Source organism: Podarcis melisellensis (genome assembly GCF_964234715.1).
Source record: "Podarcis melisellensis genome assembly, chromosome: 2".
Classification (NCBI taxonomy): domain Eukaryota; kingdom Metazoa; phylum Chordata; class Lepidosauria; order Squamata; family Lacertidae; genus Podarcis; species Podarcis melisellensis.
In genome coordinates this window covers 56,448,733-56,461,140 of record NC_138529.1, presented here as the reverse complement: position 1 = coordinate 56,461,140, position 12,408 = coordinate 56,448,733, and positions in this window count along the sequence as shown.

Genomic DNA, 12,408 nt, shown 5'->3' with positions numbered 1-12,408 from the left:
AGTGTCCAAATGCTTAGGGTGATTCTGCAGTTAACAGTGCAATCCTAAACTTGTTTTTTTGGAAGTAAATCCCAAGATTCCAAGCTTAGGTGAAACACACTGAGTTTTACTCTTGAGTAAACTTCTGCTCAACGACTTGACTTCTATTATGTACAGTGCAGCTAGATTGCTATGTTATGAAGGGTGGGCATGTGGCAAGGTTGGGAATTAAGAAACTGGAACAATAAAGGTTGTCCATTTTATTTGTCTGGATTCTCAACACAATGTGCTAGTTTGAACAAACGCAGCAGCATCCTTGAGAGCTGCTTCTCTTGTTAATGAATTAATTGCATGGGAGTGTTCCTGTAAACCACGCCCATGCAGGTTTCCCCCCATAAAAACAAACAAACAAATGTAATGCAGGAAAGCAATGTAACATGCATGCTTTGTTGACACCAGTGGAGCTGCTTAGAGCAATGGATTTGTGGATTACCCCATGATCAAAATGGTCTTACTGCACAATCTTATGCATGTCTGTTCAGCAGCAAGTCCCACTGAGTTCAATGGGGCTTACTCCCAGGTAAAGTGCAATAAGATTACAGCAAAGGTGGGGAACCTGTGACCCTTCAGATGTTGCTGGTTGGGGCTGATGCAAGCTGGAGTTCAGCAACATCTGGAGAGCCAAAGGGTCCCCATCCCAGGATTACAGCCTTAATATCCAAATTTGAAATAACATAAGCATGGGATTTAAATCACTTTACCAGAATCAATCCTTTAGACATGAAACATATAACGTTAATTAATGTCTAACGTGCATAGTCCAAAATAAAAATGGTTACACTTGGGGGAAAAAGAAAAAAGAAAAAAGAAAAACCAACTCTTGGATATCTTATTGGAGCAACATCAAAGTAAAACAAGGAGCTTGGAGCATTTGTCAGATCATATCTGCATGGAACGTCAGAGGCTGATTTGTATTATTTGTATGGAAAAAGTCCCAAAGAACCAGTTTGGCACTAAATATCTTCATTACATTGTCTGACTTGCATAGGTGATTTAAATAAATCTAGATTTTCCACTTTAATAATTTGGAGACTGTGCTGCCAACTATGAATTTAAACAAAACAAAACAATTTCTGATGTCTTTGTTCCTTTGGCATGGCTTATCTCCTTCTTCTTCCTCAAACATTAAAAAGAGGACAGCTGTTGCTGGATATGCTTAAGAGTGACCGACTACTTGTCTCGTAACATTTTGACTGTAAATGGTGCTCGGAGACACAAAATAAGTAAGGCAAATTATTTTCTTCTTTAACTAAGCAGTTCTGCTGATACTGGGAGTCTCTGTAATTTTCTGGTCTGCGCCATTATTTACCCTGTTAGGCGTGGGAAATCTGGAACCATTTAGATGGCATTTATAAGAGAACAAGCATGTGTGCATCAGTGAAGGTATCAGGGTGGTGAGTTTAAGATAAAAAAGGCAGGTGGCAAAGAAATATTGATGCTGATCCACAGCACTACAGTGTGATGCTGATGCAACACCCACTTTCATGTCAGTGCAGGCAGCCTCACATTGGGAAATCCTAGACATACCTGGAAGGATAGGGTATTATGTGAGCTGTGCCTGCTCAGGGATCTGTTGTAGTAGGGGCAGGCGGGAATTCATCAGCACAATGCAGTTGGTCCCAGATAATGTCCAATGATTTGGCAAAGGGAAAAAGATGCTCTCATTTTATAATATACTGAACTGAATCCAGACAAATTAAGTTGCACCTGCCTGTTGCCACTGAAATTGTTTTCACTTCCATTCAACCCATTATGTGAACCAGGGAAAATGGGGTGCTGAGATGCTTTGTCCATCTGCTTGAGTAGTGGCTGCTCTGGCTGGCAGCAGCTCTTCAGGATCTCACGAAAGAAAGATTTTCACATCGCTTGCTCCCTAATCCTTTGATCAGGACCTGTCATGGATTGAACCTTGAACCCTTTGCCACCGACCTACGGCCCTTCCCTTCTACATGGGGCTTGGTATGGTTGTAGAAATGCTTTTGGGTGTGTGCTAATTTCCAAGTGCATACAGCCTGGGAGCATATCCTGCCAAACATATTTTCAAATAGGAACTGATGTTGCTGTATAGACCCATGAACCAGGAGCAGAGAACCAATGGCTATCTCGTGGTTGTTGGACTAAAGCTCCCATCATGCCTGACCATTGGCCACGCTGGCAAGGGCTGGTGGGAACGGGTGTCCAGTTGAGGGCCACTGAATCCCCCTCCCTGCCATTTTTGTTTACCGTAAGCCACTTTTGAATTTATTTTATACAGAAAGGTTTGTGGCTTCCCAGAAGTATGTGGTTGGCTACTGTGGAATGAAGAATGCCGGACTAAATGAACTTTCACTCTGATCTAGCAGGATTCTCTCCCTAGCAGAGCAAGTTTTTTCTGCTGGAATAACTTAACTAAGGCTGTGTACAGTGTACACACATTATACCTTAAAAGCATGTTCAAAACACATTCTTTGCCACGAAGAATGAAGGGCGCAGTAGTTTACCCCTCACAGCATTGCAATTCCCAGCTACACTTAACAAACTGTGGTGCCCAGAGTCCTTTGAGGGGAAGAAAGTGCTTCAAATGTGCTTTAAAGGTGTGGCCAGAATCCATGCAAAGTGCTCTTGATCATGTGCTGGTTCAAGGCATTTTAGTGGATTGAGCATTATTCTAAATTATGTTAACAATTCTGAATTGAACCAGATTAATTAATATAACATTAAAGAGAGTGGCACGTATGAACTATTAAGAAACATCGTTTTAACACCTGTTTCCTGCAACTATATTGATCCAAACCAGAGAGCTAACAGATATGAGGACCAGGCAAGGAATTGTAGCAAGGATTGAGTCTCTTTAGGCACTGAGAACGGAAAAACATAATTATGTGACATCTCGGGCCAATCGTATGTGAAGACAAGGATTTTGTCTATGTAATATTCTTTAACTCTGCCCCCCACAAAAAAAGTGCAGAGGGGGAGGGAGGCGATATTAGATCTGGTGGAACAAGCATGGTACAGAATGTTCAGTCTTTGGCACCAACCTCCTGGTGATGGCAGAACTTGTACCTGATTTTAAGCAGAGTTTGCAGGATTCCATACTTGTGAAGCAAAAGATGAGAACAGCAGTGCAGCCAAGAGAAGCTGTTGCAGCATCAGCAGGAGGTATGGAGAAGAAGAAGATGAAAACAATGGCCAGGAAGGTTCCAAATGGGGACATTGCTGCTGGGACTCCTGCTTATTTGAAATGCCTCTGATGGGCTTTCCCTATAGAGATGGCTTGTATTATGCTTGCAGTAGTCTGCCCTGGCAAAGCTAACATGAAGGAGGTGCATTTTGGTCTGTAAAGTAAAGATAAAGGGACCCCTGACCATTAGGTCCAGTTGTGACCGACTCTGGGGTGGTGGCGTTCATCTCGCTTTATTGGTCGACGGAGCCTGCGTACAGCTTCTGGGTCATGTGGCCAGCATGACTAATCCAGTTCTGGCCAATCAGAGCAGCACACGGAAACACAGTTTACCTTCCCGCCAGAGCAGTACCTATTTATCTACTTGCACTTTGACGTGCTTTTGAACTGCTAGGTTGACAGGAGCAGGGACTGAGCAACGGGAGCTCACCCCGTTGTTGGGATTCGAATCGCCGACCTTCTGATCGGCAAGTCCTGGGCTCTGTAGTTTAACCCACAGCGCCACCCGTGTCCCCATATTTTTTTGGGGGGGTCTGTACCATACCTCAAATAGCTCCTAGTTATAGGGCTACCTTAACCCTATGTCTGGCAAAAATCATTCCACTTTCTGAGAATGTAATTGGTGTTCGTTTCCTCAGATATAACCTAGACTCTGACCTTGAATCAAGGGGAGCATGTTGTGGCACCAGAAAAAAGGGGCAAACACAAGGGGCAAAGTATAATTCCAGGTGGCTAAGTTGTGTCCAACAACTGAAAGAAATGTAACAGCATATGCAAATAGCAGGGATCCAGCAATGTGGATGGAAAGCTTGATGTTGGGGGGTGGGGATTGCCTGAACTCCTGTCCCTTTCTGGTTAGCACACCCATGCTTGAGTTCTCTTGGGGTGGACCTTCCCTGTAGAAATGGTTTGCCCCCCAAGACACCAAGTTATGTTCCAACATGGTGTCGAGCAAGGGGAGTCAGGAGAGATCAAACAAGCTGCTCCCTGTTGGATTGGGCACCAGGGCTCTTTCTCCCATTCCCAGTAGAGCGCCTTTGAAGTACAAACTTTTAAATATGCTCTTTTCAGCAAACTAATAAACAACTTTAAGCATTTGGTGAGGAAGACGTGTGTTTGTCCTGCACGCTATTCCTTCAGGCTGTTTTCCACTACTGCCTCTGGTTGCAGCCTAAATCCTGGTGGAAGTTTTAGTCTCCGGGAGGAGCAGAAGAAGGGAGTCAAACGGGGAAGAGAACTAAAAATGGGAGAGACACAGCAGGGCTGGGTCTGTGAAGAGAAGGTGAGGAGGGCTTGGCTGGAAAAGTGCAATGGGTGGTGGAAGAAACACATAGACTGGGGCGTGGGCAGCCGTGCCAGGTGGTCCAACTGGCCTAGTGCAGGGGTGGGAAGTCTCTTTCAGAAAAGGACCACGTTTCCTTGTGGGCAATCTGAGAGATGCATGATAGTGTTGGACAAGGCTAGAAAAGGGAAGAAGAGGTCAAGACAACCGGTTCCAACCATTAAAATGCCAGAGGTTTATATATACACATTGCTGCCCTCTTTTAGCCTACATAAAAACCCCACTCCCCCTTTCAAACTCAGCTCCCCTATTTATTTATTTTTTTGAAGTTTCAACAGGATTGGAATATCACAACTTTTGATGATCATTATTATCTACTTCTATTGTGCATTTTTTAAAAAGGAAACACCCTCACAAATCTCTGTATGCCCCTTGTTTGTGTGCCCCACTGGTTGAGAAACACTGCGCTATCCAGCAAGCAAGAGACATTATCACAGTCAAGAACATATTCCAGCTAGACAATGGCAATTGGACGGGGGCAGAGTGGTCTCTGTTATGGGTGAGGCTCAAAGAGACAAGGATATTGCCTGGGTAGGGGTGTTCCTTGGGGAAGGTCCCAGAGGCTGCATGAAAGGCCACATTCCCTGTGTCTAATAGGCATTGTTCTGTGAACACCTACTTTGTGTCTCCACCTCCTGGTCTAGTGCCATTATTCTTCACAACATTCTTGCAAGGTAGGTCAGCATTTTTATCTAAGTAGTGAAAATATGCATGGAAGCTGAGAGGAGTGACTTGCCTAAGGCTAACTGTTGGGTTCATAGCAGGGGCAAGATACGAACTCTGGACTTTTAAGTTCATCCTTCAGTTATTCAGCTACTACATTACAATACTAGGCTCACAAAAACCCCGACAGAGGGAAGGGAATGTAAGTGTTTCTTGTGGATGAGGCTCTCACAGTGGAAAGGGGAAAAGAAATGCCTGCGAGAAAAGAGTAACGTAAAACTCTGCAAATCTATGCATTTAGCAGGGCATAGACTTCTAACCTGGGGAAAGTGTGATTCAACATTTCCAGAAGAGGAGTCTGAAAAGCAAAATGCTAAGGACGGTTTGTTTATTTGATCTGCTCAGAACAGATGCATCTTACTAGGGTGTGACTATATATGCTTGTAGTCGTTTATGAAATGGCAAAATGGGTTTTAAAGAAAATGGATGAAGCTGTAAAGATCCACATTTACAGAGAGACCCTGGAGACACTGCTTGCAAAAGCAATTGTTTTAATACCACTCAAAATAGGGCTTTTAAAACTACATGCTCGGACTGCATGTTGCTCCAAAAAGTGTTGTATGTGTGCAGACATCTGTTGCTGGCAAATGAGCAGACCTAGGGCTGCTTGCCAGCTCGCCTTTTTTTGAAAGGGGAAAAAGGAGACTTGCAGTGTTAAATACATGTGTCATCACTGGGCTTCTCTCCCCGCCCGCCCCATCACAAAATCTAAATTGTCCTCTTGTGCAATCATATTAAAATGTGGGGGCTTTTTTGGGGGGGAGGAGGTAACCTCATAGCCCAGTAATGTTTATTTGAAATTGACTTCCAAATCTTGCTGTGTATGCCACAAACAACACACAACGAAATATTCATAGCGGCAAGGGGGTTTCTCCACCAGTTATCAAGAGGAGTAAAGTGGGATTGAGTTGCAACAGCACCTCTGGCATACAACAGTGAATTATGTTGTTGTTTTAAATCAGAAATTCGATTCAGAGGATTTGGCTGTAGACAATTCATTGGGCATTGTTCTACTGACTCTTTAGCAGCCAGGTTGCTGCTGGTGCTGGGGGGCGGGGGGGGGGGCGACTGACTCCCTGCTTCTCACAGATGGCCTTGAAGACAATATGGATGCTGTTCCCCACTCCCTCTCCCACAAGTCATCCAGTTTTGGATGTAATACTCCACACAGTTCTTAAGAGACTGTCTAGGAACCTCTTCCATGTAATGCGTACTTTGAGCCTTGTGTACTAAGCGGAAAGTTCCCAGTTCAAGATTTGTGGTGGGAGGCGGAGATTTGAACTTTAATGATGAGGTGTCCATAATTGCAATGCGTTTTGTGTGATAATTGCACTGCTTTTCCTATATAGCAAGAATGAAGAACCTGGGGCCCTCCAGATGTTGTAGGGCTACAATTCCTACCACCTCAGACCATTGGCAATGCTGACTGAGGATGATAGGCGCTGGAGTCCAACAACATCTGCAGGGCCAGAAGTCATCTATCCCTGATATATGAGGTCCCAGATTCAGTTCACACTTCAGTTAAAGGATCTCAGGTAGAAAGCACTGGGGAGGTGTGCTATTAGTCACAATAGCACAGGGCTAGCCAATGTGGTGCCCTCCAGATGTTTAGAATTATGACTGCCATCAGTCTCAGCGAGCAAGGTCAATGGCTGAGGATGAATGGAGTTATAGTCCAGAGCACACAAAGTCAGCAATCCCTACTGTATGGCAACATCCGATGTTCATCACAGCCATGGATGGACAGCTCTGCGAATCAGCTTCTGCACAATAGCCCTAATGTGTAAGTCTCAACTTTTATTTCAGTGATTAAGAGTGGAATGAAGGTAGACAAGGTAATACCTTTTGTTGCTGCTGGTGTTCAGTTAATTAAGTTAATGTGCGTGCTTGAGTTGAACAGAGCCACAGTTCCATCTAAGAGAGTTATGAGAAACCCTATCTTTAGCTGCTCTAGCCCACAGAAGATGGCTTGATAGAAATTAAAACCCCTGTCTGCTGTACATCCCTTTAAAAAATCAAACCGTCAATGCAAATTCAAGGCTACATAATCCCGTATCCAGAGTTATGCAGACCTAAATCCCATTAATTTCACTGAGACTTAAGTGGAATAGCAAGTCTCCCAAGACTGCAGCTTTAGTATATGCACATAAAATGTATAATAGGAAGAGCTGCATTCTTAGTGGAAATTAAAAGGCAGAGGATAATCAGTTGTAAGAGAGGAGTTAATAGCTGATCAATCACAGGTTTCTTAAGGGGAAAAAATCCAGGCAAAAGGAAGTAAAATGCAGTGACAAAAGAAATGTATCAGGTCTGATTGCCCATTCATTTATAGAGGTATTTTTAAGGATGATAAAAAACTAAACATAAATTATGTGTTGGAAGTCTTTCATCTTTGTGAAGCTTAGCATTCCTTAGCTTTTTATATTTGTATATAAATATTTTTCCTTGAAGCACAGTTAGCTTAATTGGAGGTAAAAGCTATTCCATTCCATTTATTGGAATGTCCTAATATGATTTCCCCTAGTTAATCATGTCTATTCCTAAATATAAGTTTCCTTTTTCTTTTCTTTCAAGTTTCTTCAAAATGAGAGGGCCTGCGTCGCTCTTTGACCTTCTGTTATATATCAGACCCTTGAAATGCAGCATTTCCAAAACGCAGCAGATGGATTTAGTAAATTACAGCCTGCAGAGGAAACGGTACCCGGAGCCGAGTTAGGATAGAGTGTGGGGTTAAATGACACTGGGAGATTTTCTCAACTGCATTCTTCTTCTTACTGGAGAATGTGGAGCATTCACTTCCTGTGACAAGCACAGCAGAACCCTCACTATGAGCTCCACTACACTAAAGTTCTGGAAAGTGCATTTCCTTCAACAGGTTTCTTTTTGATATATTGCCTCTGACGGATGGACCTGTTGGGTTCTTTTGGAAAGGGTTCTCCTGAGGATAGAGCTTTTGAATTCTATTGGTACAGTTGAATTTGCTTGGTTTCCAGCTCACCTTCATAGGCACCAAGGCGCCTGAGATCCTGAGGCACATGAGCTTGTCAGTTCTCTGGTTGTACCAGGTAGAGATTCCCAAACTATGTGCTGGGGTCCAAAGAGTATGCCACAATATGTTTGCTACTTTCCCCCTCACAGAGGTACAATTCCCAGAGGTCCTTGGGAAGAGGTATTGATAGTTAAAACCACTCTGGGAATTGTAGTTCTGTGAGGCAAATAGAGGTCTCCCAATAATTCTCAGCAACCTTAAGAAACGACAGTTCTCATAATTCCTTGGAGGGACAGCCATGACTGTTCCTCTGGTTATAAATAGGAAGTGTCAGGAGGTGGGTAGGGTGGCTTAGCTATTATAAAATGGGGAATGTAGGCACATGGTATGTCTGAGGTTTTCTTTTCATAGGTAGCACTGGGAAACCAGTGCACTTGGGATTTCAGTTTTATTTTTTATTTTTTAAATGATATTTATTAACAGTTTAGAGACTACAAAAAAGCAAAAGAATTAAACAAGACAATACAATACAGTACAAAAACAAAAACACTACATGACACTAACACTAAAACATTGAATTAACAAAACAAAACAAAAACAATTTAAAACACATCCAATAGTTTCAATATCTTATCTTTCATTCACTTGTTTCAAAGACCTCCTCACACCTCCCTTTTTGTGTTCCACTTCAATTAACTGTTTCAGCAATTCCTTTCCATCTTCCTCTGTTTTCTGTCCTGTAATTTATCTTAACATATTCTAACCTTATTTTTCCCCTTTAATACATTAATAATCTATTTGTACTTAGTTCCTTATTTCTGTAAATAGTCTTTAAACTTTTTCCAGTCTTCTTCCACCGATTCTTCTCCCTGGTCTCGGATTCTGCCAGTCATTTCCGCAGTTCCATGTAGTCCATCAACTTCATCTGCCATTCTTCCCAGGTGGGTAAATCTTGTGTCTTCCAATACTTCGCGATGAATATTCTTGCTGCTGTAGTTGCATACATAAAAAAAGTTCTGTCCTTCTTTGGCACCAGTTGGCCGACCATACCCAGGAGAAAGGCCTGGGATTTCAGTTTTATATCCAAGATCAGTGTTGCTGCTACTGTTGTCCCTGACAGGGGCTCAGTTTCTCCAGCTGCTGAATGACAGCCAGCCCTTCATTATTTCCTGTTCTGTAACTGTCAAAGATACAGAACCCTGTCAGGGTAAAACAGAGCTGGCAACCCTAACAGTAACAAATAAAATTACTTAAGGCAAATATAAGGGGGGAAAGATCCCACCATTATAGCATTGGAGATTATTAAATTGGCACCTGATGAGTTAATAACTCAATTTGGTTTAATAATAATAATAATTTATTATTTATATCCCACCCATCTGGCTGGGTTTCCCCAGCCACTCTGGGGAACAGAATACTAAAAACAGCCAACAGAATACTAAAAATATGATAAAACATCAAACATTAGAAACTTCCCTAAAGAGGGATGCCTTCAGATGTCTTCTAAAAGTCAGAGAGCTGTTTATTTCCTTGACATCTGGTGGGAGGGCATTCCACAGGGCGGGTGCCACTACTCAGAAGGCCCTCTGCTTGGTCCCCTGTAACCTCACTTCTCACAGTAAGGAAACTGCCAGAAGGCCCTCGGTGCTGAATGATGGGGGTGGAGACCGATGTAAGCAACAAACAGGCATGGGCGAACTCACTGTATTTCTAAAGAAAAACAGCTTAATTGGCAACACAGGACCAGACAACATAGTTGAGCCTTTTTTGCTGGTCTCCACCTGGATTTGGCATGGAGCGTAAGTTGTAAGCAAGCATGACTTACAAATCATTGCACAACATCATTACTAATCACCAGGCACACCTGTTAAGGCACCAGCCTTAACTTCCAGTAACCTAGGTTTGTGAAGTTTGACCCAGTTGACGTTTTAGTGGTAAAGAGTGAGTTTTCCTGGGGAAAATGGTGGGGCAAATAGAAACTACGCTATGGCACTGGGTCATTGGATCAACCTGGACAGGAACAGTTATAAGAGGACTTCTTATTCTGTTAAGCCTTATTTGAGTAACAAGGTCTTCCTGATTATTATTTTTTGTGTGTGTTCCTATAGCCCTTCTTCCTGGCTTGTTCCTGCTTTGCCTTTCAGTACTGACTCCATCCCATAGCTGCTGATTCCAAGTTCCTGGATCACCTCTGACTGCTACCTGTGGCCAAGTCCTGCCCTGACACCTATGAGGTCACTGTCAGATGGAGAGGCAAGGCTGGAAGATAATTGCACTCTTTATCCACTACACCATGAAAAAATATGTGCTGCTAGCATGATAGGCGCATCAATCAATGGGCATCCCTTTCAACCCTTTATATCAAAGATCCATTTGTTTACAAGAATATAAAACAAGGAGGTGAACAGTAAATGAGAGAAAGGTAGATGTGATCACAAAGCCTTTCCAGGTCCATTAGCCTTAACTTCTCTTTCTAATGTTCTGCTACTATGTTTATGGCATTTCCAGGTCCAGGCTCATCCTTTCAGCTTTTATTCCATTAAGGAATTATTATTGAATTTATTGGATTGGTTATGTGACAAGGGACTGAAGAGCATCTGTTAATTACTGCATGCTTCCCTGATGGTTTTCGAGTGTTGCTCCAAGTCTTGAATATCAGTAAAATGAGCTTAAGTGGCAGAAAAGTACCACCATGATAAAAGAGATACTTTTAGGGGGATAAAGAAGGTGTCTGTGTTTATTATTTGAGTAGTTCAATTAAAAAATTGTGTTGTTGTGTGTGTTTTTTAAATCTGACTTTCCCAGCAAGTTTGTGACTAAGCTTGCAAATATTTTTACTAGTACTGTTCCAAAGGCTTTCACCATGTGCCATCACCATCAGTCTTGCTAAGGAAGAATTAAGTACATTACAAATAGTCTCATTATTAAGTGCTTGCAAACCTACTGCAGTTCCACTGTTCCAATCCTTTTTTGTTTGATCTAACCTGAATGGGATGATTTCCATAATACTACCTATCTGTCCCAATCCGTTGCCTTGCAGACATTTGGGTCACTGGAATACATGGTTCATAACCATGTGACAGATCTTGGTGGACATTGCTGCCTGGTTAAGGATGACTCAAGTGATTTGCCGGTGTGCAAAATTAGGCTTGCAGGAGCTACCTCAACAACCACCGTCATCCGACTTCTGCCAAAAGGAAATTCTGATGCTCTGCCAGGCATGCCTCAACAAACCTATCCATTTGCAGAGCTGCTCTTACTCACCTCGGGAGTCCTCCTACCTCTGTCAACAATATTATAGTTGACATCTGCTCCCCGCCTCTTGCAGCAATCTTTGAAGAATACAGTGGTACCTCAGGTTACATACGCTTCAGGTTACAGACTCTGCTAACCCAGAAATAGTACCTTGGGTTAAGAACTTTGCTTCAGGATAACAACAGAAATCCTGTGTCGGCAGCAGGAGGCCCTATTAGCTAAAGTGGTGCTTCAGGTTAAGAACAGTTTCAGGTTAAGAACGGACCTCCAGAACAAATTAAGTACTTAACCCGAGGTACCACTGTACTGGTTTTCAAAAGTGGCCTCTATTCCAAGCATTCGATAATATCGGGACTTAACTGGACAAATCCTACAAGGCTAGGGAAGTGAAAGAAGGATATTGTGAGATGGATCCAGTGCTTCCCCCCCCTTCTTCTAAAAAAATGTTTGGGGGTACTCTCATTTTGACTCAAGAAAACCACCATTTTATAGTTCAAATTGGGAAAAGTAAATACAGTAAATGCACAAAAGTACAAAGAGTCACAAAATGTTTAGGGGTATGCGTACCCTTGCGTCGCCCCGGAAAAAAAGCACTGGACGGATCTATCCTGAGTGCCTGTGACATCTGGCCCTTAGGAAATCAGTACTGCAGACAGTGCAGAATGGATATACTGAAAGAGAACAAGTGTGATTTGTGGAAGAGGATTCTAAGGCGACGAAGGTGAATGCTAGTAGCATTCATTTCGAGCCTTCAAGATCAAGGGTGCTAAAAATCTAAATGAAGTCTACAGAAGTTCTGCAACAGAGTCAGGTAGCTCACATTTTTTAAAATACTAAAGCAGCTGTAATTAAAACAGTGCAAAGGAAATAGGGCTCTGTTGCATCAGGTGAACAAAGCAT